The sequence below is a fragment of the Paramisgurnus dabryanus genome, chromosome 22 (assembly GCF_030506205.2).
Source record: "Paramisgurnus dabryanus chromosome 22, PD_genome_1.1, whole genome shotgun sequence".
In the NCBI taxonomy this organism is placed as follows: Eukaryota; Metazoa; Chordata; class Actinopteri; order Cypriniformes; family Cobitidae; genus Paramisgurnus; species Paramisgurnus dabryanus.
Genome location: NC_133358.1, coordinates 2,440,282 through 2,462,059, shown reverse-complemented (window position 1 = coordinate 2,462,059; position 21,778 = coordinate 2,440,282). Strand labels below are relative to the sequence as shown.

At 36.1% G+C, this 21,778-nt stretch overlaps 1 long non-coding RNA gene across 1 annotated transcript; it reads left to right on the top strand.

The window, feature by feature from the left end:
* The first annotated feature begins 13,878 nt into the window (after positions 1-13,878).
* Positions 13,879-15,605, top strand: LOC141281428 (uncharacterized). The gene is made up of 3 exons (XR_012335754.1): positions 13,879-14,401; positions 14,590-14,694; positions 14,999-15,605. It is a non-coding gene; the product is annotated as an uncharacterized lncRNA (long non-coding RNA).
* The last annotated feature ends 6,173 nt before the right edge of the window (positions 15,606-21,778 follow it).

Genomic DNA, 21,778 nt, shown 5'->3' with positions numbered 1-21,778 from the left:
CGAAATGGAGTTTACAATTATCATCAGATTGTTTAAGCATCAACTGATTGTTTCTTCTACAAAATTTTATTGACTAAAAAGTCTGGCACTTTAATTGTGGAAAATGTTGATACTGTGTACAGTAATAGTATATAGATATAAAATGAATGTTCCTAGCATAGCTCATATCCTGGGGAAAACTGAAGCAAATAGTTTTTATTGAAATCTTGATTGATTGTTGAGCTGTCTAGAAAAGATACATGTGAGATTATTAGATCTTATTCACAACAAAGCATCTGGAGAGTAGAGACTCATTTTCCTTCTACTTCTTGCTAAGAGAAACTGTTGAGGTATTAGAGAGACTTAAGTTTTAAATCCAGGATAAGGCTTTATTTAAATTAGGACATTTAAGTAGTTTTTACAAACAAACCTTACAAAAAAAAAAACAATGCTGGTGTGCATCTTGAGACAAAACAATGTCACTAATATATGTCAAGGTATGTGGTGTTTTTAAATTAAGACCGAATCAAATATGCATTTTAGTACTAGAGTAAGCCCTGTCCTGGAAACCGCCCATTAATGGATTCTGCCAACAAAGTGGTGTTTCTGAATGACCTGAGGCCAGGATTAATCGAATTTGAAGCAAAAGTATTTGATGAATGTATTATACGCGAGCATTCGGTTAATATCAGTTTCTAATTTTTGAAAGAGGTTCTGTTTATCGGTTTTTGCATCTGAGCTCCTCATTTCTTTTTCCACAGAAAGGCAGTGTGACCTCTTAAAGTAAAGTCACAGATCACACAATTCATACTGTAGCTGTATCACCCTACCATAAGTGAATGTGTGTGTGTGTGTGTGTTAGTTTAGCCATGAAGGTAATCCCTTTGCTCTACAGCAGGCATGTGTGTGTGTGTGTGTGTGTGTGTGTATATGTGTCTTCAGGCATGGTTTAGGGCTGGTCTACCTCCATAGACTCCAGAGGGACATTGGCGAACTGCCTCTGCTGTGTAAAATGGCTTCAGGAAACACAGATTCTCTCTTTGAGACAAAAACCAGCATATATTTCCATCCCATATATTCTCTCACCTGTTAATGACTGAAAAGAGGGGAGAAATGTCATCTGCAGGGTATCACTTTTCACAGGGTCCTGAGAATGTGGCTGAGGCCTGTCAACACCCCCTCATCTGTCACACACAGGTCACATGACCCTGCCTGTCACATGACTTGAGAGTCTTCCTGTCGGAAAGAGCGAGATTACCATTGTCATCTATTGTTCTCACATTGTTCTTTTGTCTACAAACGTAAGTAAAACAAGAATGAATATGCGAGTGGGTTTCAATGTTACATTTGATGAGGATTATCACAGATATGTTCAACCTCATCCTTATTTAGGAATTACAAATCCCTTGTTTTCAGTCTTTCCCATCTAACCACCTTGCTTCATGCAAAAGTTTCATTCAATTTCTGATGTTTTCAATTAAAATGTTTGTTTTCTAGGAAATAGGATAAGATTGTTACACTCTTGACAGAGAGTTTTCATGTTTGTTTTGTGTCTGTGTGCATTGTAATGCTATAAATACTTATTGTATCCATTATAAAGTAACGCAATATGACATATCAAAGTTAAATATGAAATATGAAATATTTAATCTTAACATGACATTTAATTATATACAGTATATTATAAAAATGTAGGATTTATAATCTATTATAATGATCATGATGCTTTTTTAACTACATTTATATTTATTGTTTTATATTTTCTTTTTCATTTTTTCCCTAGGATTTTTTTATGAAATGTCATTTTTGTTTATTTTAGTTTTGTTCATCAGTAGCTCTCAATGCTAACACACAGTTGCATATCAGTTATTACACGACGTTCAACAGCCCTCAGATCCAATCTGATATACATAACTATCGGTCAGATGGTTATCACCAAGTAAATGTTTTTCAATTGTAGCTAAATAACAAATGAAAGATAACCCTCGAAAAGAACGCAAACACTGGTAATTTAGTAAATTGGTGCTTGGAGAGGGCTTTGAATGAAAGCCTTTGTCCGACCTCAGTCAGGATCACAAGTGTTATTGATGCTAATAATATACTTGAGCAAACAGAGCTTGACGGCAGGTTAATCGGCCGATATGAGCCCTTGCTCATGGTGTTTACTGAAGGATTACGGGAGTCGAGCAGGAGTTCATCATAATATCCCGGGATCAGATAAAAATCCCAGGCATTTGCTCTGTTAACCTATGAGAGAGCCTGCACTCAGTCATGTGACTCGGAGATGACGTTTCTTACAGGATCCTATGATCAGTGATGACTGAGTGCCTTATTTTTATCTCTATATAATATTTGAGTGCGAGTGTGATAGTTTTAAACCTGTGGCCTCAGTGTATAGTACGCTATTTGAGGTTAGACTAAATCACAGTGCTTGTGATCAGACAACCACACAAAGGAGATCGCCTGTTTCACCCCTCGTCTAATTGTTTCACTTCTGAATGGAGAGACTGGCTGTCTCTTTCTGTTTCTCACCTTTCTCTGGTCCTTTTCAGACTCAAACTTACTGAAATTATGGGCTCATCTTAGACGTGAATAACAGACACATAAATCCCTGTGGACGGCAATGGCATTGACAATGGCTGACAGACCTGGCTGATGTCACCTGGGTAATGTTGCACTAGAGGAGGGGCAACAGAGACATCATTAAAAAGCGTGTGTGAAAACTTTTCGAGTTCCTAAATCTGTCTTTTTTCATTCTGCCTCTCACATGACTTGCGTCAGGGGTTCATCACACAAGTATCATGTGTCACTTTGACTTCCACATGAAAAAAAAATATTATTACATAGGAAGAAAGTTTTTAACAAGGCTGGGAGGAATTGAAAAATGTATGTTTGAGCTTAAAAAACTTTGATACAGCACAGAATGACACAACAGTTGTTGAACATGGATTTTGAATCTCACTGTTTCAGGATGTTTGATTGGTGCAACGGTTCAACGGACTGGGCAGTGAAGTCATGTGAAAGTTGTCCTAAAATCGAGTGCACAGTTCATAATGCCGGAAAGTCAAATGATTTCAGTAACACAGATTTCCTGTTTGTCTGCCCAGTGGACTGAAATCATTATCTGAACGTATGCTCGCTTGTCCTGACAGAGAGAGTGAGAGATTTAGGATGCACTGGGTTAGTTAGATGGAAAGACAAAAGAAGTGTGTCAAAAAATCTCTTTCTTTGAAACGTTTCTTGCAGTGACCATTAAACGCTGTTAAAATTCAGTGTTGCTGGTCAGTGCAACAATGGCTAATAATGGCTTTAGCTACAAAGCAAATATCACTATGATACTCACAGGCAAAAATTTTAAATGAATTGCATTAATGTAGAGGTTAAAATTAATTAATGTAGACGTTTGACAATTGCAGTAAATAATAATAATAATAAAAACCTGTCTGACTATGTTCTGAGGGTCTGTGGCTTCTGTACGGGCCCAAGTGGATACTGTTAGTGTGTGTGTGTGTGTGTGTGTGTGTGTGTGTGTGTGTGTGTGTGTGTGTGTGTGTGTGTGTGTGTGTGTGTGTGTGTGTGTGTGTGTGTGTGTGTGTGTGTGTGTGTGTGTGTGTTGAGAAGTGGGTGATGAATATTAAGGGTCTATTGTAATGAAAATCCTGCTGGCCTTTGGAGTGTGAGGCTTTAAAGCTGTAGCCGTAGGGACTTCCATCTGCCATACCGTCAGCCCTCAAAAACACACAGACATTCAAAACAGCAAAGCTCTCACACTTTTTAACACATGCAAACTCTTGTACACTTAGGCACAAACCTTATTACAGTCACACACACATTTAGAAACACTGGGATGTTGTATTATGGTGAGGAGACCCTTTTTGTCTTCAAGCTATTTAAAAAATAGAATAACAGCTTGTTTATTTATTTATATATTTATTGTTTGTTTGATGATGATGATGATGACAGTTTGACGATGTACATATATAAATAAGGCAAGATCATTATGCATTTGCCTTTTGGGGTGAATCGCACAAAAACATATCAAGTTCACATATTCAATGACCCTTCCCCCATTTAACTTAAATGTTAACACATTGCTTTACTGTAGTTCTAAGTTTATGGAATATTAATAATTCACATTATTCCCACTAGTGCTATTAATAATTGTAGTAATTTTGTACTGTAGTTAAATGATGTCACATTAGCTATAAAATTTGCATTTCTGTGTGTGTGTGTGTGTGTGTGTGTGTGTGTGTGTGTGTGTGTGTGTGTGTGTGTGTGTGTGTGTGTGTGTGTGTGTGTGTGTGTGTGTGTGTGTTTCCCAGACCCAGAAAAGAGAGACCTGGGGGCACACACTGTGAGGACCACTTCAAATCCCCTCACATGTATAACCAAACCTGTGAATATCTACACCCACACAACTGTTTTTCTGTATGTTTTAGATATTAAGCTAATGATACAGTATATCCTTTTCCCTACCCTCACACAAACCATTTGCATTTCTACACTTTTAATTTCATTTAAAACATTTTTCATCCCAACATCATCATTAGGGTTGCTTTATTTAACTGTAATATATATATATATATATATATATATATTTTTTACAGCCAAACACAACAAGGTCTCTTTCACTTCTGTTTCCATGTTGATCATGTTGATGTCCATGAGGATCTTCATTCAAAGCATATCAGGTGTTTTTTGTTTAAAATGAAGTGAGAGACAGCACAAAGCAGCAGCTCATCCATCACAGACGTCTTTCTTGTAGATGACCGCTGCTCAGTACATTACCTGTTCTGATGTGGTCAGGATGTCTCTGCGTGGCTGCCGTTGATGTGTAGGATCATTCATCCTTGCAGAAGCAACATTCACTCTAGAGAGTTCGCCGCTGTTCTCCTCTTAATGCTCCTTCACCAAACGTCTTTCAAGCTGGACCTGTGGCCCGTGTGCAGTGCATGCTGGGACTGGGGAGATGGAGTGTGTCCATCGTGTAATGTGGCATTGGAAGAAGTGTGTCTGTAATGTGGCGTTAGAAGGACCCTCAGCACGATAAAACTATAACCCTATCTCAGAGACACACTGGGGTGTTGATGGTTTTGGCTTCTGCTGTGATAGATCTTCCCAAATCTCCATGACGCGCACTTAAATGAAACATTTTCATAAGCAACTATGAGTTTAGCCTTTTTGGTGGGAATATATTTTATGTTAACATTTGCATTAAGCAATTTTTTTAGAAGGATCTTTTTAGTATGTAAGAACTACCTTTATTAACTGATTATCATTTTAATGATATTTTATTATTTGAAGTCAGAGGTAGTATACATGTAGTAGGTGTAAGATAGCTGCATAGATGCTCTCAGGTGAGAAGGTATATATACATATACAGTATAGTGTATAACATGGTTATAACAATCTAAACAGAATAGAATCTAAATGGCCTGTGAAGCACAATTCCTGACTGACGTGAGAGGGTCTGGACCCCTTAGGAGCTTTTATTGGCCATGGGCTGCCCAAGAGGATGTCTGACTTGTTAAAGAACCAATTACAGTTTGTTTTGTTTAGTATCATGTTTAGGGGCGTTCCAGGTGAATTGTTAAATATTGCAACACAGATGACAAGTTTCAAACTCTGTGTTTCCAATTTTGTGTGCCATATGCATCAGCTATTCAGCCAATGGTCTGGGGGTGTGACGTCTGAGACAGAGATTTAAAACATATTTTAATAATACAATAAAAATTAAATGTTTATTCTTGTAACCCATTATTATATAGTGATGATGAGTATAGGCCACTTAAATTGCATGATTCATTTTTTTCTGCATTATATCATGTAGTATTATAAAATATGAGAATATAAAAATGAGACTTTAGTAATTTCTTATATCCAAAGATAAGTTAAGAATAACCTTTGCTTCAGAAGTCTTTTCAACACATATGTCTTTTCCAGTAAAAAAATGAGATCATGAATGAATATTACAATGCAAAAAAAGATTTGATGTAATGTATATTTGATTATTTTTAGCTTGTTTCGTGATATAGTACTATTCAAGGTTGCAGTCCACCCTCGGTCATATTTCATGTCCCCCGTCCCTGTTTAAAAGGCATGTGAGGTTACTGTCACTTTATTTTTCATGTTGTTTATTCAAATAAATGCTTCTAGCCATGTAATCTAGATTTTGTGCATGGTTGCGTTCTGAAATGTGTTAGATCACAATATCCCAACACAAGTATGTGTTTTCAGAGTCACCATGAGTGGCGCTATTACAAGCACACTCTCTGAAAAAAAGGTACAAGGAGGTACAAAAGTTGTCCCTGTGGCGGTACCTTTCCAAAAATTATGATTATGTGCCTTAGTAGATTTAACAAAATAAAATGAGCAAACTCATTATTAAAAATATATTTCTTGTTTTATAACCAAAATTTGAGTTAAAAATAACATAAAATGATAATTTGAGCAATTCTAAATTAACACATCGGGTAAATTCAACTTAATGTTATCATAATCCACTTAAATTTGTAAAAAGGTAATTAACTTAATAATTTTGTGTTAAAACTACATATATGATTTTGGTAGACTTAAAGGGAAACTTCACCCATTTGCATTAAGCTTTGTATCGTTAGAACATGTTTTTGAATGGTCGTGCATCATTCCCTCAGTTTCTCCTGAGACGGGAGAAATACTCATTTCAGTGAGGCTCTTCCTTCTTTCAATGATGTAAAAATCTTAATTTTTGCGTCATTGAAAAAAGGAAATGCTGTATCTCTGTTGAGGGTGAAAGACTACAGACACTCATTCCTCATTTTTCCAAGGTGGGGGCTATGGGTGGGACCCACTCACGCTAAAGACCTATTACAGATCAGTGGGTGGGACTTACGAAAATATACGCACACAGACGAAAAAAAGCGATCAGCCGCCATCTTTATGCTATGCTAAACAGACGTTGTGGAGTGAGCCAGACTTCGTGTTACAATAACAGCGGAAGTTAATCAATATGATATAGAAGAGGGTGATTTCGCAAGCGTGATGCTTTAATCTGCTGTTCATTGCAACTTTATGAGCCACAATACAGCAAAGAGCTCAGGCAGATGGAGGAACAGAAGCCAGAGGAGTAGGCCGGAGCCTGGGCTTCGACTGAGTAGAGGAGCCTGGGGAGGACGCCGCAACCATCGGCCTCTGCTGCGTAGAGAAGCTTGGACTGATAGTGCCTGTACTCTCGCTGTGTGCCTTCTTTTTAACATTTCTGCATCAGATAAGGATATGAACGTTTGTTTGGTGAATGTTTCCAGGCAAGAGAGCAACATTGCGCGTGTTTGGACATGTTTATTTCACAGACATGTTTCAGGCTTACGAGCAGACGCGCTGCGGAATATATGAGCTTGGATGGACTCTTGCTGTGTGCTTTCTGTTTAACATTTCTCCATCAGATAAGGATATGAACGTTTGTTTTGTGAATGTTTCGGGGCACTTTGCGCCAGGGGCGGCGTTTGCGTATGGCAGTGTATGGCAGTTGCCATACCCTAGCATTCAGACAAAACACCAGAAATCAACAGGCTATTATGATGCTCATTAAAGATCATTTTAAATAATTTCAGTAGAACATATCTGAACATTGGTACATCACTAATATGGATAATTTACGCGTGTGCTCGACTTCATGCTATAATACAGGAACCGACATTCGGATGACATCAACGTGCCGCGAGAGCGGTTTGAAAGCAAACTCTTCCGATGATTTCTTGACTCACCCTCGCGGTACTTTGATGTCATCAGCCTGTCGTTCTTGCAGCGCAGGTTGAAGTCCTTGCAGGAGGTTTCATGATGACCGCTGTTGTTATAATCTTTATTTTCGCAAGTAAACTCCGTTTTTGTTTTAACATTCAAACAGACTCACGGTTCTCCCCCACACTCGCGCTATGCATATTGCATACATTATTCCAGAAGTAATATGATTTGTTCTCTGTGAATAAATAAACATGTTCTCTTACACTGGGAAATTGTAGCACAGTCGAAGTGAATTGTATTAATTATTTGCGCGCGTTTTTGAATATGGCGACTTGTGGAATAAAAACTGCACGACGACAAAAGGTAAGACTTGTTTTTGCATTTAGCCCTGTTTTACTAGAGTTTTATTTAGTGTTTTAGTCTTAGTTGGTTGGCTGGCTGGGTTAACTATTTGTGCTCTATCACATCATTAAAAGTCTTTATTGTGTTTTTATAAGTGTTTATTGGCGGCTGTCATGACAAGATTTGTGAAGGGATGTTACAGTATGTTTTGATATTATGTTGTTTTAGTTTATCTGTGCCTGGAGTTGCACTTAGTTAAGAATGTTAACTTTGAAAAGCATTTTAAACAACCATGATTTCTATTTTTTTTTTTTCATTTATATTGCTTATTGTTGTCAGTAAGTGTACATCCGTGCAATCATAGTATGATTTTGTACAGGTTGGTGGAGTATGTACACATATAGATATAATGTGGTTTCATAGATTCCTTATTTGAATGGCCTTCTTGTACGAAGAATTTTTGCCATACCCTAGGTTTTCGTGAAACGCCGCCACTGCTTTGCGCGTGTTTATTTCAAAGACGTGTTTCGGCTTACAAGCACAAGCTCCAAGAGCTGAGGCAGCGCGTCTGTGGAGATATTGTGCAGGGTACGCGTCTGTGTGCAGGATGCAGGGATAAACGGACGTCTGACTGGAAAGTGAGTGTTTCTGTTTTCTTTGTTATACTAAGGTGGCATTTATGTACGCAATAGCATATCTGAGCGGTGTTTTATATGTCTATGTGAAAGCAATGAGGCTGATATTACACAGATGTAATTACAGTAAACAAGAGACAAAAAGAAAATTGGTAAAACTAAATAAACATTTAATATGCATACCCTTTTTTAAGTACATTTGTACTGCGGATCTGAAACCGCAAGTTACTGTTTGAATAAGACTTTGCTACACACCAGACCAGAGTGTTATTGTGTGTAACACAATGTAACATCACATTTAAAAGTAAGTCATGATTGGTGTCTGTCTTTGTTTTACTAACGTGGCATTTATGTACACAATAGCATATCTGAGCCGTGTTCCGATTAATGGGAGTGGCTTGCAGAGCTGTGCATTGTGGTGCATAGTGGGAGTTGTAGTTTTTCATACAAATGTGTTTTAAAGTCACGTTCTATCTTTTCTCGGTCAAATAGGCACAAAATTCTAAATTTATGTTACATTTCGACTACAAATATGACCCACTTTCAACAAAGATTAATGTTCCCATCGATGAAATGGCCCTTTAACTAACTAGACAATGAACTTGTAGTTCCCAGCATGCATGGGACTGCATTTGAAAAGTTAAATTTGAATTAAATGCTTTTAATTTGAAAAGTTTCTGTTTTTTTCTTTAAGTTTTGCAGATACCATTGTTCAGAAGAGTGTGGCTTGTGTTAAGACTGTAGGTGACACAATGAAAATCATCAGGTGTGTTAATTCACTTAATGAGCAATAACTGTGCTATTGCCAATACGGAGACCAGTCGCTTCTTACTTGCTCATCATAATGTATATAATAATAAATATGTAAAGAAAAGAGGAAATGTAACATTATTAAGTTAGGAAGATTCTGTTAAAGTAGTAAGCCTTTAAAAGTACTTAAAAGTATTATGTATAATATTGTTAACAAAAAATTTTACGGTGTAATTTTACTTAACTTAGTTAACTAGATTTAGTTAATTTCAAAATGAGTCAAATTTCCTTGCAAAAAAAAAAAAGTAAATTCTACTTATATTTTTTTCAGTTTACACTTCTGTACCTAATGGTGCATATTGGTACATCAACATTTTTTTTAAAGTGACATACCTTTTTTCTGATAGTTAATTTCTTAAATTGTTATTTTTGTTTTTCAGTATCATGGCAAAGGAACCATTTACAAAACAATTCTTTGAAAAGACTGCAAGTTAAAGTAACCTCATGCAAAGTCTCACCATGCACTCTTACACTCCTAAGTTTTTTACAGTCACAATAACATCGTATACTGCACTCCTGTCATATACTGTCCAAGGCTTTATGATGGGGCTTACGTATTCATGTGCAGTTGCATTCCTGTCTTTCTTTCCCCTAACTGTGCCCCCCCCCATTTCCTATTGTTCTGTCTTCAGATCATATGTGTTATTTTAACACCAGCCTGCAGGAGTACTGACCCATACAGTCATTAGATGAGGAATCACCCTCCGACCCCTCTGATCCACCATCACCGGATTGGATCAAATAAGAACCAGTTGTGTTTACTTCCTGATCCATCTAATTTCTGTTGCAATGGCTACGGCCACCTCATCTCCTTACCGCTGCTTAAGCTGCATGGATTCAGAATCTGACCCTCGGGCAAACACTCTCAGCACAGCTCCACCTAACCGGATTAACCTTACACACACATACACACACATCAGCACAGGTGGAGGCATCATTACCCAGAATGTGTTAGATGCAACTTTAAACTTAATGCATCATCAAAAAAGTGCAGAAAAAATTACATTTCCGCAATACGTGAAGGAGCATGTTTACGGGTATTAGCTCAAAGCTTAGCGCAGCACTAGCACAAATAGGATTCACATATTGGGATACAAACTGACGGATCTCATTTAAAGAGGTATTGCCCCCTGGTACTAGTTCAGTATATACCATTTAGGTCATTGGCTGATGCATTATGCAACAAAGGAATCTCCTTGGGCATTTAAAGGAGGGTGTTCAGGAAACGAGGTGATGGTTAAAGATGAAATGTCCATATTTAAGAAATGCAGAGATCTTGTTTGTATATACAACGTAACTAAAAGAGCTTGTTTTATTGTAAAAAGGTTTAACGTTGAACATTTTGCATTCAAAGGTCCTCAACCAAAATTATTAAACTGCAGGAAAAATCACTTTCCATCAAGTAAAGAATATTTAAGCATTACAAATGAAAGAAGTGGTAGCCAAGATATGGTGTGCAATTTAAATTTTTACATCACATAACTCTGAGTAGGTTGTCAAAACGTCTCCTAAATAAGCAGTTTCAATGCTGGGAAAACACCTACAGATAGTAGACCCAAAACGTTTATTACTATAAAACCTAAATCAGACCAAACTTGTATGTATAGTTTTTTGTTAAGATTTAAAGAAATGTTTTAAATTAATGTCATAAAGTGCAAATTACCTTCAGAAAATTCCAGCAGAGACATTGATCAATAAAAACTTGCAACGGGACACGCAGAACACTTCTTAACTGTGTAACATTATACAAACTATGCATTTATTACATTAAAAAAATACAACATGCATATTAAAACTGTATGGAAAATCATTTCCGTGATTCCGTGGGTAGAGAACAGTTCAGAAATCAGCAGAAGGTTCATGACAGATGATTACGACAGCAGCTCATTTAACCCCTGCAGATTGCATCAAAACACAGCATCCAGTTAAAACAAAACCTCAGACCCTGTTTGGAGCCCAGTTAGTGTGATTTTGGCCAGTTCGGCATGCTGGAACTAAAGACTTGCATGTTAAGACTGGACCTGATCTGCTTTAACTAGATTGATCACCAATTATGGCAAATTAACCTTAAAGTGCCGTCTGCCACAGGAAGTGTTTAACCAATCTATTTACCACCCCAGCATACGGCAACATAATTAACTGTCACACATTAGCAGGGTTTAATGGCAATATTGGATTTCTGACATATTCAAAAGCTCATCATTATGCCAATAATGCAAATAACTACCACAAATAATTCACAAAATATCTCTTTCTGTCTCTTAATGTGTTGCTGAGTAACTAACTAAAACTAGCAATGTTATCATCCAAACACTAACTAATATTTTGAACAGTAGCTTTATTTAAATTGTCTTTTACAGTTACAAGCTACTTTTTTTAAAGAAGTAGCCCAGAGTGTGACAGTCTATAGTCTTGCTATTGTGATTTGTGAAAAAATCTCACTTTATAGCTGAAATGCTGTCGCTGTAACCTTGGAAAATCCCTCACCTAAAGAGCTCAGCAGTAAACTTTCAATCCCATGAAGCACTGCAAAAATGATGTCATCACGTCAGTCTGTCTTTAAAACTTATGTATTTTGTTGACGAGTTATATAAATGCAGTTGTTTTCAAGTTCCACATTGCTCTCTATAAATCGTGCTGTAGATATGTACATACATCTCAAAATGTAATGTCCCATAAGTGGCCCATGGCACACATTTGAGCTTTTGTAGGTGTAGTCAACATCTACCATTTAGCAACACTAGCTCTGCCATCTCTGTTTTGGGAGTTCGAACAGCCCATAAGTAGTGTTCTGAAAGATGTTTAGTTTCCATCCTCCTCTTAATGGCCATACTAGAATGACATACTGTGATTTATAGTGTTATAAGAGAGAATATGACTAGGTCGGGTGTACTGTGAGAGCAAGAGAAGGAGTGTTTATCATACCAGTGAATGTCAGCCACACCTCTTCCTCCTGACTCTTTGTGTTTACTGTAAAGAAAGGCCAACTATAGGGGCTTTTTAAACACGCAAAGTGATACTGGAGAGACGGTGTGTGGTTTGCAGCTTTAATTATTGTATTAGTTTTCCTCACAGCTTCACTAAAGCATTCCCAGTTTTCTCAGCTAAGCGGCTCCAATAAATAATTGTGGATGGAAGGGAGGTGGGGTTTCCACAGGTATGAGAGAAATGTCTTCACAGCTTCACACCTGTTTAGCCTGAAGGCCCTGAACCACAGAGACCAATCAAAAAGACAAGGATGATGGGAAAACGAGTTTGGCCTCTCTTCCAAAGGTGACCACAAAACATCAGTGCCGGTCAGTGATTGATCGCTGGAAAGAGAAATAAAAGACAGGTATTTGGGTGCTTTGATTTTTCCTCAATGCTACCTTTTTTGAAGCCACAGCAGAAAAGGCGATAACAACAGCAATAATAAAATTTTTGAACTGAAAAGCCCCAATGTTACCGTATGTCAAGCAATGGTTTTCATCTTTTTATAATGCAATTTAATGAATTGCTTTATGTTGCATAAGTGTTTCCTGTTTTAATGTGCATGTTGTCCCATCCCAATCCCCATAGAGACATTTTACGATTAATGCCACTGCTCAGATGTTGCTCTTTCTTGTTCAGGAGATTTTATGTGCTTTACGGTTAATGTATGTTTTATTGAAGTATTATGAGTTATTCCTGTAAGAGACATAGAGACCATTGAAACAATGTTAAAATTGTTGATTTGTCAATGTTAATCACATTAAATCAATATCACGTTTAAACGCTCCATTAATATTGAAAAACATTTACATTTTAACAAACCACCAATATGGAGATCAGTGTTTGCTTTAGTTGGGCTCTTAAGTTTTCTATCCGTTGAAGAAGTGTTTTAAAATATATATGTTATTGCAAAGAAAAATAAGATATAATACACTGTAAAAAATTGCTGTAAAAAAACGGGGAATTTTGGACAGTAATTTACCGTTTCTCATAAATACAGTTGAATACTGTAAATAAACATTAATATGACAAACAAAATAATAACAGCAAGCTCCTGTTCAGTCTTACGGGATAATACAGTATTTTTTGGTTTGGTCAGGCATGTCAGACATGTGACGAGCTCATCTGCAACCATGAGTAAAACTGATTTAACTACACTGTTTTTCTGCATTTTATTATACGAGAAGGAAGCAGAATTAAAGACTGTCTATCCATTTTCAGTCCGATTGTGACCCTACCAGCACTGAGACGGACGACGAATTCACTTGTTTTTTACTCCTCGCCTGTATACCAAGGTAAGCACAGACTGAACAGAGTCTGTGTTTCTAAGTGAAATAATTGACAAAATGTTATATATATTTGCTTATTTTTGAAATATTTCTAAAAACGATTTATTTGATTTTGACATATTTAGGGCAGATTGTTAAACGAATTGGCAACTAGCTATATAGGTTAAATACAAATAAAGATGCTAATGTTAATTTGCAATCTAATCAAATGTCTGACTGATGTGCGATTATCTATTGATATTTTTTTTAAATCTACATGAGGGATTGGGCTCTGTTTCACCATTTGTTTGTATCTTTTTCAATGTGTGCACTTTTAATCTTTGTACAGCGCCTCGTGAATGTGTTAGCATTTAGCCTAGTCCCATTCATTCCTATGGCTCCAAACAGGGATGAATTTAGAAGCCACCAAACACTTGCATGTTTTCCCTATTTAAAGACTGTTACATGAGTAGTTACACAAGTAAGTTTGGCACAAAATAAAACTTTTGTTTGGAGCCATTGGAATGATTGGGGCTAGGCTAAACGCTACATTCACGAGGCACTGTAAAAGATGAAGTGCACGCATTGAAAAAAGATAGGGCTGTATTAATTCGTCTAAGTTGAGGTAAGAACATAGTAAAATATTGAAAACGGCTAGTCCAAGGCTGATACTGCTGGGTAAGTGTAACACTAAACGGTATGGAGTATAGAACAATAAAACAGTAGGCCTATAGAAAAGTCTTTCAGTCTGTCTAAAAAATCTCTTTCTGTAATTAATATCATTAGCTTTTCTAAGTAATGGATTTGTAGCAGTATAATATCTGATAGTTTTTTGGGACATTAACTATAATTGTTGTCTGCATCAGTTGCTGGTGATGAAGTAACATTTGGAGGTTGGATGATCAGCAGTGAAAACATCATCATCTGTGAAGGCAAGATGAAGCTGCGAGGACACTGGAGTTTGTTCAAAGGTAAATCCTCTAGCTGTTCAAGAATGTAACATTGCGTTAAATTAGTGTCTCTTTCTTTTTTGTAAATTGACTTTAATTGCATTAGGTCTTTTAAATAGTAAGTCGAAGTTTAAGCTAGCATGTGCATATAGACATAACACTGGGTTTTGGCCAAATTTGTTGTCATGCTACATGTTTTTGAATAAAGTATTTCTCTCTCATTACTGCCAGAATGGCAACAACCAGAATATTTATACTGTGAATGCAGTTGGTTTTATCTGTCTTCATTGCAATTAATCTTTACTTCTCTCATTGTACTTTGTAGATGCTTAATTGGTGTGAACCCTAAGAGGTGAACAAAAGCCAGGCAGGTGAAGGTGTCCGAGAAGACAGGAAAGCTTGTCCAGAAAAACGCAGCAACTGTTAATCCCCATGTGACCACCCTCATCAAAAACTTCATGGACTTTGAGTGGCTTTCACATTGTATTCTGCAGTGTTGTGATATTTATGTGACATCACAGCATTATGTTTTATTCAGCCCAGTCTCATTAGTGAGGCAGAAACTGACATTTAAGAATGCACTGAATTTTGTTATATTTAATAAAAACAGTTTTTTATCATCATCCTTTGTTTGAGAATTTTTTTGCAAGCAATTTTAAGTGTTTATTTTAAAATTACATTTTAACAATGCTAGAAAAATCACATTCTACAGTATAAATAACAGCAGGAACCCTAAAATAACAGTATAATGCATCCAAACATCTGACAGTATTATACTGTGCAGCTCCCTTTTTTTACAGTACTGTCTCGTAATATTTGTACAGTAAAAAACTGTTGTTGTAAATTACAGTAGGTAATCTGTAAAATTACAACTATATGCTGGCAAATCTAGCTGCCAGTATATTACTGTAATTTAACAGTGAAATTTTTTACAGTGTAGGATCAGATAAATTAATTGTTATATGTAAATTTAAAAATATATTTTGCGTGTGCTTTGTTAATAATGTTTGAAAAAATATGGGTGATATTACAGTGCTAGATGGAAGCAGTGTTACGTCTGTTTTTTTACGTTTAAGGTTTTTTTTGATAATAACACAGTACTTCACTGTACATTCCTTTATAGATGTGATTGACTTTGTGCTTTATAATAATCTGAACTTTGGGCGAAATTGTGCTTAATTGAAAATGGTGTCACAATGTAATTCATCCTAACAATTCTAAAATTGGGTTAATTCTTTAAGTGACATCTATTTTATTTGATGTGTGTAATATAATGTAAAATATGTGAACATGAATATAACCTAGATAATGTTCTTGTGAGTATCACAATGCTATATGATGTGTGCATTCTGGGAATTCACCAATCAGTCAAGACATTATTCTTTGATCTGATTGATTTTTAGCTGATACGCATTATATCGCAAACATGCGCATAAGTACGCATATCTAAAAGCAACATCTTTACTTCTGCTGATGACCATCCACATGAGGTAATTGGTCTATAAGTGCATAATTTAAAGGGGAATACCAGTTTGAAAATGAATCCAGTGAGCATCAGTCAAGCCTTGGGAGTTAAAGTTCTGTGGTATGTTTAAAGAATGTCATCACAGAACATTGCTTTTGTCACGAGTGCAACTGTACTCTAGTATAACGTGTGGTAAACATTAAAGTGGAGTAATGAATACTGCTATTGCTCTGTGAGGAATGCTGCACTGTGGTAAATCCCTGACACTGATATCTGCCTTTCAAATTTGCCATCTAACTCTCAGTGGCTGCGTTTAGCGGTGTCACGTATCTCACCTTCTCTCTGCGTTCTCCCAGCATCTATTGTCGCTCGTTTAAGGTGTTATCTAACCTGCTATTCACTCTGGTAACACATACACTGTTTACTTCTCCTTGTTTGGCAGGATCACTCATGTTTCCGGAGACAGAAGAAGAGAAATTTGGGGAGAGAGGGAGAGTTTGTGGGTGCAGAGTGAAACAGTAGCTTGATTACATACATAGCGTGAGAAACAGTCTGTGTTTTCCTCTTAGTCACCGGGCCTACATGTGTATACACTCAAGTATAAGAGTTAACTGATTAGTCACCTTAAAATCATTCTGATTCACAACAATCTTTTTAAAACAGTCCAAAATAAACAAAAACATTAAGTGATAAATAAGAGCTGTATTTTAGATGTTCTAAAAACCCTTGAACATTGTTTTTTTCACCATTTTTTATTGCCCAAGAAAGGTCGTATCAAAAATGCCAAATAATGTGATCTTTGCTATTTAAATAATTGTATACCTCTATTTTCTTATTGTATGTAAACAATAGGAATTCTAGGAGTCTAAATGAAACATAACTGAGAGCTTCAATGGGTCTCTTGAGCTATGAAACAATACAAATTTCCTTTGGGCATACTGGGGCATGTTGTATGCTGACACAAAGTCAATGTGTTAAATGAACTGTATCTTTCTTTTGCGCAATAACAGTGAAAAGGTTTGATAACTTTTAGTTTTTTTTTTGGTACAGATATCAAAGAAAGTCTACCATGAGAATATTTACTGGAGTGAAAAAGGTGTGACAACTAACCCCAGCCTTCTCTACTGTAGAAGAATTTTACAGTCCACCAGAGGACTCACAAACCGATTTGGGAAAAAACAACCCTGCTTAAACCGCTTAATTTATGCTATGCAAAGTGTGTACTTGTGTATTTGCAGTCACCACTTATGTCCCCTCAATACTTTCAAACATGATTTCCTTATATCACTCTGGTTTCCTCGTTCTCTTCGGCAGTTTTCTTTTCTCGAAGCCTGAGAACAAATAGAACGATTAGGGAATCCTTCCCAGCTAATCACACTGTGCCATGGTCACTTCCGCCATGTTGATTACCACGGAAACCATTAGAGAGAAGAAAGTGGCGGTATGTTTGATGGTGTCCGGCGGCTCAGGGGAGGTCAGAGAGGGGTGTGTGTGATAGGCCATTTAGTCTTCCTGCTCTTATTACTCCAGCATTTCCTCTATCTCACAACACACACACAAACTTCAGTCTGGTAACTAATCATTTCCATACCACAAACCATTACTATACCAATACACTGCCTCTACTGCTCTCAGATCTTTGCACCTCTGTTACACTATCAAACACTCATCTTCATCAGCTATATATCCATTTACATTTAAGATGACCTGAGCCATTAATAGAATTATTTATATAAAGAGATCTCGACTCACTTTAACAAATATAAAGAAAAATACTCTTATACAAAATGAAGGAAGTAAATGTGTTGAATTATTATAATTTTTTACATTTATAAAATAATATTATTATAAAAACATATAAATTATGTAATTATAATTTTTTTAAACATATAGGGACAGTTTCCCGGACAGCACTCAAAAAAATTAACTTTCACTTTTTGTCAATTTTACTTAATTATTTCATGTTGTGATAACTTAAAAATATATATTTAACGATGTGAACTTAAAAGTAACAGATTAATAAAACCAATACAGACTTGCATCTCATTGGCTGAGGATTTTGCAGTGTTTTATGGGTAATTGCTGTTCTGGCAGAATTGTTGTAACCTCTTGCAGAAGTGTAGCACCATTAGATAGGTACCTGAGTAATAAGTGGCCAAATATGAGTTAATGAACTTGTTCTGATATATTTTAGAACAAATCAAACAAACGCCTTGGAATGCAATATTGTGTTTCAAAAATGATTGTGATATGTTTGATTAACTGTATTTAAAAAAAATGTTTATTTGATAAGTTGTACTCTTAATTAAAGGGGGTGGAGTTTATAATATGCCATTTTTCAAATTTTTTTGTCATCATTAATTACATTTTTTATGTACAATTAACTCAATTTTTATTTGTTGACTCTACTAAGGTTTGTTGAGATTACTTAAACAAATTACGTGGAACCTGTTGATATAATATTTTTAAATTAAACCCAACACTTCATTTTTTGAGTGAGGGTTTAGATTAAGCCAGGTCTAGGCCTTCGTTATATTACGACATTCAAGTAGTTTTTACAAACAAACCTTACAAAAAACAATACTGGTGTGCATCTTGAGACAAAACAATGTCACTGATATATCTTAAGATATGTCAGTGCAGGGTGTTTTTAAATCAAGTCAGCTCAAACATGTATTTTAGTCTGGGACTAGCATAAGCCCTCTCTGGGAAATATTTGACTATCAAAATAATACTTTTAGACCGATTAAAACATCCTATAGCCAAGCGAACAGTTTTAACAGCAACACTTTTTTTAATTGGATATTTGTTTCATTTCACGTGATAATCTCAAGAGCATGCAAGTGTTTTTAATCGGGATTCACCCCACACATCAGGTTTTCTGAACGTAAATATTAAACATGTTTTATATTTAAGATTCGCAATCGGGGCGGCTCCGACGTTCTTCTGATCAGGTTCGGACACTCTTCACACACCTCACACCAAGATAAAATAATCCTTAGAACCATCAAGATAATCGGGACACAGCTAGGATTGTCGAAGGGGTGAAATCAGCTCAATTATCTTTTGGTGTGTACCCAGCATTAAGACAGGACTAGGCCTCAGTTTAATTAGGAAATATAACTAGTTTTAACAAACATGCCTTACTAAAAACATTACTTGTGTGCATTTTGAGGTAAAACAACTGATGTATTTTAAGATATCTCAGTGCAAGTTGTTTTCCGTTTGGACAGCTCTTAAATTTATTTTAGTCTAGAACTAGTCTTATCCCTGTCCGTGAAACCGCCTTATAAGTATTTGCAAAAACAATGCCAATGTCATGGGTTAGTTTGCATAGGGTAAATGCACTCGTTGCATTTTCAGTAATATTTTGCAAAATAAATCAAACTCAATTTGTGTAATACAAAGAAATCATGTGATACAAATGATATATGAGCATTATGAGGATAACCTCATAGTATAGAGCTTGGAACAATTGTCAGGGAAATTCCTCAAACAGGAGTCATTAACCAGAAACCTGAGCACCTTCTCATTGTAAAGTGAGAGATGATTATAGCTGTCGAAAGCTCTTTAGCAGATCAGGCTACAGTTTCCTTTTGTAGAGCCACATTCTTTCAAAAATATGTAAAAATACCAATAGCAAAGCATGGACAAATTACTGTTGCACTTCAAATGCTGAAGAACCTGATCTGGATTAAGTGAAAACAGCCTCTCTGGTTACAGAAACTGGATCTGGCTTTTGTTCCCTTGCCCTGCACTTTAACGTTTGCACAAACTGTCCGCTGTTTAGCTGACGACATCCATGATAGAGGAAGTTGAGCTGATCTACAGGTGTGAGGACAAGAAATAACACCTTTGATCTGTTTTCATTTATGGGGAAACTTTTTGAAATGTTTTTGTTAATAAAGGGTCTCAAAGGAAAATGCCACTGCTCAGATGTTGCTCTTTCATAGTTCAAGAGATTTAATGTACTTTACAGTTAATGTATGTTTTATTGAAGTAGTATGAGTATTATTCCTGTAAGAGACATAGAGACTATTATTGACATACAATTATAATACAAAAATTGGTGCTCATATTGCAACATTTCAGTGCAGAGTTTGGTATATTTACAGTATGAACTCAGTTTGAAGCTTATACCCAGATGGCAAGCAACAATTGAAACAATGTTAAAATGGTTGATTTGTCAATGTTGATCACATTAAATGAATATCATGTTTGAACCCTCCATTAATACTGAAAAAAACATTGAAATTTTAACAAACCATCATTATGGTGATCAGTGTTTGCTTTAGTTGGGCACTTAAATTTTCTTTGGCTGTTGAAGAAGTGTTTTAAAATATATCTGTTATTGCAAAGAAAACTAGGATATAATAGGATCAGATAAATTAATTGGTATATATTCATTTAAATAATATCTGTTGTTTGTGCTTTGTTAATAATGTGTACGCTATAATATGGGTGATATTACAGTGCTAGATGGAAGCAGTGTCACGTCTGTTATTTTGGCAATTACAAACATACAAAATAAAGGTTTAACTACTAAATAAATTAAGCTCTGACATCTATAAAACCCATCAATGTTGGCAATCAACAAAAGAAAGCTTTGTGCTGCAACGCATGTTGGGTATCATTGCAGTTGATCATTTTATCTAAATTAGTTTGATTGTCACCATTGTTGAGGTTTGTAGTATGGAGTGATGATGTCTGAATTCGTCAAAGTTTTGTAGAAGTTTCGACCTGCACTGACATTTGTGCTTTTTTCAGTTGCTTAAAAATATAACAATTAGGGGTGGGTGATAGATCACCTGCGATTCTCATGCATATCTCATCAGTAAAGTCGGTTTCGTGATTAGTAGTAAATCGCCATCACCTGCTTTCAGATGGAGCGGTATTTACTACACAGAGCCAGAAGCTCTGCAAATCGCATACATTATCTAAGGTGATTTGTCCACGATTATGAATGCAATTTTGCAATCACCTCTATGCCCCATATCCATTCAAGCACTTTATCATCAACTCTGAAAGCTTTTGTTTTTAATACACGAGAATTGTGTGTTTGAGTGTGAATCATATTTTTAATGGTTTATAACATTGCATCTGAAATGAATGAGGCGATTTTAAAATAAAAACATGTAACATACTATTTAAGTAATGCTTGTGTTACAAAAGTGTGTAACACAAAGTTGCTTTGAGTGGGAACCATCAATCGACCCGGTGTTATGGTTTATCTCGTGACCAAATTTAACTGAATGTTGTTTTAGCCCACTTCTGCAAATATCAAAAACAAATTTTTTCACACAGTTTTTCATAGTTATAAAAAGAATCATTATTTACTAATGATATCATATTTAGTCTGGGATGTAAATATACAGTAAGGGTTTACACACAGCCCAGGTTTTATACACCAATTGGCCTCCACTGTGCTTGCAAAGGTGCTTCTGGTCGATCCACTTGTTAAAGGCAAAACTCCATTGTTACTCTCTACATCTGAAAAGCTGAAGATTGCAGTTTGATAAGGGCCAGACATTTTCGACATGCTTCATAAGGGTGACCAGTTATAAAAATATTACCCATCAGAACATTTCGGAAGAGGGAGCTTTATATACTGTAGTCTGCAAGTAACAGTGTGTTAAAGAC